General features: G+C 47.3%; 2 pseudogenes; one reads left to right on the top strand and one right to left on the bottom strand.

Moving 5' to 3' along the window:
- Positions 1–838: 838 nt before the first annotated feature.
- LOC147421961 (clavaminate synthase-like protein At3g21360) lies at positions 839–4,537 on the top strand (annotated as a pseudogene).
- Positions 4,538–4,727: 190 nt separating this feature from the next.
- LOC147421962 (uncharacterized) lies at positions 4,728–6,521 on the bottom strand (annotated as a pseudogene).
- Between the last annotated feature and the right edge of the window lie 223 nt (positions 6,522–6,744).

Consider the following 6,744-nt stretch of genomic DNA (forward strand, 5'->3'; position numbering starts at 1 on the left):
GTCTGCAAACATGCTGCAATTGCAATTGTCCTCAACAGCGTGGTCAATATCATCGATTGAGCTGTCATGTGTCATAGCCAATATGTTCTCTTCCCTCCATGGAAATGACTCTTCACCAAGGGTGACCATTTAGGTTTTAATACTGACGTCACATTGGTGTTGGTGAGAGCCTCGATAGCTGAGTGCAGGGGCGTGGTGAGGCTTTGGTGGGACTGTGGGGGGCTTTGTGCACTTTTGGATTTGAAGCAAGCACTGGTGGCCTGCTTGTGCGCAAGCTCTCTCTCTCTCTCTCTCTCTCTCTCTCTCTCTCTCTCTCTCTCTCTCTCTCTCTCGCGAAAGCTATTGATGGTACATATTACTATAAGGCGCGGTTCAGACAAGGCGGTGGCAGCCATGCAGTGTCCAGACTGGCATAAATTGATTGGGCTAAAAGAGAGGCTTGCATTTGTGGACGCTCCTTTTCATACACGAACAACCCCTCCCCCCCCCCCCCCCCCCCCCCCCCCCCCCCCCAAAAAAAAAAAAAAAAAACCCAGAAATATATTGCTATCGGACACTTTTCAGTGCCAATCGTGGGCGAGGAGATTTGAACAGGTAGCTGGAGGCATGTAAAACTCTCACATGCTGTCGTCGGATTCCTCTAAACCTAGCCTAGGATATGACTGATTTTTTGAACGATAAGACTGAATTTTAAATATGTATTACTATGGCCCCTGTCACACTTGGGCACCCAAAGCATGGCCAAGCAGAGATGGCACCCCCTGTCGTGATTTTGGGACCAGAAGCTTTGTCAGATGGATGGCCTCACCAGCCATCTGAATTTTAAATATGTATTACTATGGTCCCTGTCACACTTGGGCACCCAAAGCATGGCCAAGCAGAGATGGCACCCCCTGTCGTGATTTTGGGACCAGAAGCTTTGTCAGATGGCTGGCCTCACCAGCCCGACCAACTTTCCAAAGTGGTGGCCATCTCTCAAAAAGTACCCCGCGATCACATGTCATCAGTTTTGAGCTCTGATAGTCAGGGCAAGAGGGGGGAGGAAGTTGATTGTAATGGAAGGCCACCCACAATGCTATATCTCAGTGCCCACCCAAAAAATCCTTGTTTGGCAGGCGGCCCTGTGTTTTTACACACCAACCACCACTTGCACATTCCCCCTTTTTTTTTTGAGAGTACAAGAACTTTGAAACACATGCACACACCCTATGTACCACAGGTAGGGAGAGAGACATCCCATCACACACACACACACACACACACACACACACACACACACACACACACACACACACACACACACACACACACACACACACACACACACGCATATGGGAACAATCCCTAAGGACATGAAACATGTCTTGAGGTTGCTAAGGGGAGACTGATCTCAAGCCATTAGGTAGAGAGGCTATAACTCTACCAACTGAGCTAGCACCCGTTCACACATCCCCTTTCTAAATTTTACATCAAACGACGTAGTAGCCTATTGACTGAAGCTTTCGGCTTTTGTGCGGGTGGCAGCGTTCAGCTCGCGGAGTACCTGCCCATTAAGCGTGTGGTGTGCCGACTCTTGTACTGGGAGCTCGCGTACATCCCACGCAGAAGCTCCATGACTATGGCGGGGGAAGCTAGCTTGCTTTCCAGAGCAGCGTATGGTAGACGGCAAGGCCTTCCCTTTGGTAATCACTCCTTGTTCACCCCTGGAGTCCGCCATTGACGCATGCAAGCTATTCCACACATGCAGAGCTTTCTTGGAGCAGAAGCTCAAAGAGCATGGAACCATCTTTCTTCGTGGCTGCTGGCACACCCTTCCTTACATTGGTTGTAGGGTCTGTTCACACCGCCAATGACTCCGGTCCAGATGTTGTTATCAGCTTTCATCATGAGATGGCACACGTGTGAGAAGCGACACTGATTCGTGTGTGTGTGTGTGTGTGTGTGTGTGTGTGTGTGTGTGTGTGAGAGAGAGAGAGAGAGAGAGAGAGAGAGAGAGAGAGAGAGAGAGAGAGAGAGCTCTCGTCTTTCAAATCTCTTGCATCTGTGCAGGTGGTAGACGCATTGAGTTGGCCTTTCAAAGTTTTGTTCTTCTGTGAGACGCCATCGTCGGAAGGGGGGGAGACCCTCAGGACTAAGTAACACGGGGTATTGAATGATGTGGGAGCGGTGGGATTGACGAGCGGGAAGTGAGACACGAAAATAAAAAAGACGCTCAACTGTCCGATGTGTCCGAGTTTACTTTTTATGTCCTCCTAGTTTACCTTTCAGCATTTTCGTTTAATTTATATATTTATGTTTTCCCATCTTAGACAACCAAACGCTCGCGTGCACGTGATTAGGACGTGTGCCTCTCCCTGTGGCCGCCTGGATTTAAAACCTGCTCGCGACCCTGCGTTGACCTTTTGTGTGTCGTCCACCGTCCTCGAGATCCCCCCCCACTCAACCCCATCCGTCGATCCCACCGCTCGGGGTCATTTAAGACCCCGTGTTACTTAGTCATGAGGGAGAGAGACGTCGATGATCATGAGCCATAAAGTGACTCAAGGCCTATCACAAGAAGTTTTGGACAAATTCTCACAATAATTCCCACATTGTGACTTACCTCAACATCATGAGCTTCTGTGAGGGAGGCATCGCATACCTAGCTAGGTACGATTGGGGACAGGGGACCGCCGGCCCGATGGGGGGGCCGGTGGTCCCCTGCCCCCAATCGTACCTAGCTAGGTATGGGGTGCCTCTCGAGCAGAAGCATATGATGTTATTCATTGTATGAAAAACACTGGAAAAGGCTCCATTTTCCTACATGAGAAAATTTTGAAATCTTCTTGTGTATGGATGCAGTGCCCTGAGTTCATGCAGAAACTAGAGGACCTATGGTTGCTTTACCTCAAGGTTCTACCAATGGTGAAGTATCCCAAGTATTTAACAATCCAAGATTGGCCAATGGTGTTTGGGAGGAGCGATAAGAAAGAGGCTGAAGAAAGGTTGGTGTTACCAGCTGTTTAATTATGCTTCATATAGAGAGTCATGGAGGGTGATCTAGCAAAAACGCTAGCGAGGGAACTTTGGAGGGAGAGAGAGAACCAAAACGTTGGCAACTCTCTCTATTTAGGGAAAAAGCCAGGAAAACCCCACTACCCTAAAATAGGGGGAAAACTATTTCAATTGGCAATGTTTGTGGCTCAATAGGCTATCCTACTTTGGCTTTGGGATAAAATACCCTAAGCTTGGGCCCAGTAGAGCACACTATATGACATTGCCAGTAGGGAAAACGCCCTAAAATATTGTGAAAATTTGTCCAAAACTTCGTGTTAGGGAAAACGCCCGGTAGACCCCACGACCCAAAATAGGGGGAAAACGGGGAAAAACTATTTCAATTGGCAATGTTTGTGGCTTAATATTCTACTTTGGCTTTGTGAAAAAATACCTAAGCTTGGACCAGCATAGGCACTCGGGCAGGCAAATCAATAGTGGCAGTAGGCTGGAAATGAGAAAACGACGTCACATATACCGGGCACAGCCCCTCGGAGATATTGGAGTATAAATGCTTCGATAGAACACATTGGAGGTGCTTCCATTAATCGTTTTTAATTATTAAGTTCTCTGAGCCTAGAAGAATTTTAATGCTGAGGTGGAATGGTTTAAATGCCTTTGTAATTCATTGCATTTTCAGAGCCAAGAAGAATTTCAATGGCAAGGTGGAATGGCTTCGAGGAGGCAACATGGATCTGGCGACGGGTCCTTTTAAGGCAAAAAGGAATTTTGACCGAGAGGAGCGTGCAAATGCTCGGTTCAATCAGATTGCAGGTCTATCATACAGGTTGAAGCCACAAAGGGGGAATGTCTCTAGACCACCAACCTTACGATGTGGTCTTCGGTGATGGGTCTCCATTACCGACAAATGCCGTAGCAACTTGCAACAAGATACATGAGAAGAACAGTGTTGACATTCGATGGAAGCAAGGGGACTTGATGATTCGTGATAACTCATCTGTGATGCATGGTAGGCGAGCTTACAATCCTCCTCGTAACTTTGTGCAAGTAGAAGGGTTTCCCTACCCCACAAAGTGTCCAATTTTGCATTGCAGTAAGAGGTAAATGATTATCTTTCCAAGCCAAATAGCTATACTGGGTCTACGAGGCGCGCATTAATTTATTAGCCCGCGATATTCCGTCTGAAATTTTCTCCACAAGGAGAAGTGATGGTGGCTCTGTTTCCCACGCGGAATCCCCTGGCTGTGCAGTCGAGCCCAGGACACAGCTCCTCGAGTAGTGCATTCGGTGCGCTGGTCTGCGTGTAGTGCAAATCTGTGACAGCATAGACAAGGAGACCCTGCATTTGATTCAGCGCTGCCTTCAGTGGGGTGGTCTGCGTGCAGTGCAAGTGTGTGTCAGCACAGACAAGGAGACCCTGTGTTTGATTCAGATCACAGACAATGCATCAAGTATTTCCTGCAAGGGCTGCCTTCAGTGGGCTGGCATGCGTGCACTGCAAATGTGTGACAGCACAGAGAAGGAGCCCTGGTGTTTGATTTAGATGACAAACAATGCATCAACTATTCAGGCAAGAAAGAGAACATAACTGCACAAGCAACTAAGATAGAAACTGCTGTACAAACTGTGTATTTGAGCAAAAATACATGGATTTCATAGTATGATATAGTCGTGGTGTACAAACTGTCTGTTCCAGCAAAAATTACTTTTCCAATCTCATTGCAGAATGGGTGTTACATAGCGAGCCTAGCAAACACATTTGACATCCTCGACGCAATTGCATTTAGGCGGTTTAGTTGTGTTTTCAAATCGTTAACCTCTTTGCGTAACAAAAAGATTTGTTCCTCCAATTTTGTCACTTGCACATCAGTGACATTGACGTTGTAGGTATTGATGGTTTCTTTGATAGTGTCGATTGCTTCAAGAAGCACTGTTCAGAGAGATGGTTGGCTCGTTGTTCGATCTCCAAGAAACTCCTTCAAGATTGCAACCAACGCATCCTCTTGCAACACCGCTTCATTTTGGTCCGCGTCATCCATTTTTTCGTCTGCAAGACACAAGATACAAAGTTAGAGACACATTTTGATCAAAAACATACTGAACCAACAACATAGCAACTAGCAATACATCTCTAAGCGACTGTCATGACACCAATTCCGTGCACCAACGGGATATACTCGTCCCCTATCTCTGCATTTGGTGTGTTTGCATCTCCCAAGTCGACATCAGCCTCACAATTATCAACAATCGGACATCTTGGGCTGTTAGAGAGATCGACAATGAGATGCTACTTGAGTTTCCAAGAATGCAAAGCTGACACATTACCTTTGTCTTTCTTGCCAACGCGACAGGAACCAATCCGATCGCGGATGTGTTGTCACGCACATTTCATCATTGACAAAGATACTGACAATGTCTTGGTAGGTAGCAGTGCTTGGATGCACCATACTACGCCAAAGCGCTTTTATCTTCCTTAGTTGCATCCCTCGTCCTTGGTATGGAGTTATCCATGAAGACGACGGATAGTATCTCCCTGTCTTCACCATGCTATGCAGCATCGACAAGAAATCGTTCCCGGCTGGGTGGCGCATCTTGAACTTCAAGAACATTAGTGCTCTATCGAAGATATTCGCCGGTGTTAAGCAGACCTTGTTTTTGACTTCGTCCGCACCATATAGGCAATATAGTTCTATGCCTTTGTTTACATCATCGGCAGTGATGTTGTGCATCACTTTCTGGAAGTACACCTCACCGCTTTCCTTCAAACAGTATCCCACCATTCCCTCAAAAGTGTGTAGCTTCTGTTGCTTCAATCCCCGGCACAACACCATGCCACCTGCGGGCGTTTCTTTATCCCAACCCAAATAAGCTTTGTTCTTCTTGTTGACTGCAACCAACGACGACGCCCACAAACGCACAACCATTTGAAAGTGTAAGTGGCAGAGAGCACCTCCCCTCTCTACTGCGCACAAGCCAGCAAGAGCTTCATTTTCAAGAAAGGATTCCATCTGCTGCAGCAAGTTGACATCTATATCACCGCCCCCTACGGAGACGGTCACACTAATCTCCATGACTTTGCTAGCAGCTTTTGGTCGTCTACCAATCAGTCGTTGCACCTTGGTACGCTTTTCCCTTTTTGGAACAACAGATTCATCTTCCTTGCCCTTTGCTCGTGCTTCGGAAATTTTCAATCTAGGCATTGCAACTACACTCCATGCAACGACTCACTGTTGCTGTGTGTACCACCCCCAAGCAACATAAGAACACCGGATGAGTCTTTGCTCTGTAACCAGTCCGTGCTCATCTCCGTCCCACTACCACAACAAGCAACACCAGTCAACTAGGACTGCATCACAACAGTCCTTGATACAGCCTGATACTGACACACAATGCCACACCAATGCAATACAATAGCAGCACAACAACGTTTCACACAATGCAGAGAGCTATTTTCGAAAAAAACGCAGATAGCAACTGTACTCACCTTGTGTCCTGACTCCTCCGAAGCACTGCGACAAAAGCAACATGGCCACGTTCGAGCATAGATAAAGGATCCGGGGTCCGCCACCTGCTGCGATGTGTCCGCGCCCACGCTCGCGAGCGCCACGTCGCAGTCCATGCTTCTTTTCGATTTCAAGCCGAGGTCAAACAAAGCGCATCTCGCCCGATTCTGATTAATGTGTCCTGCTGCAAAGATTGGGACAACATACTAGCATCAAAATAAGACCTCCTTAAGTTTGTCTTTCTTGA

Source organism: Adiantum capillus-veneris, chromosome 27 (genome assembly GCF_014529385.1).
Source record: "Adiantum capillus-veneris isolate H3 chromosome 27, ASM1452938v2, whole genome shotgun sequence".
NCBI lineage: Eukaryota > Viridiplantae > Streptophyta > Polypodiopsida > Polypodiales > Pteridaceae > Adiantum > Adiantum capillus-veneris.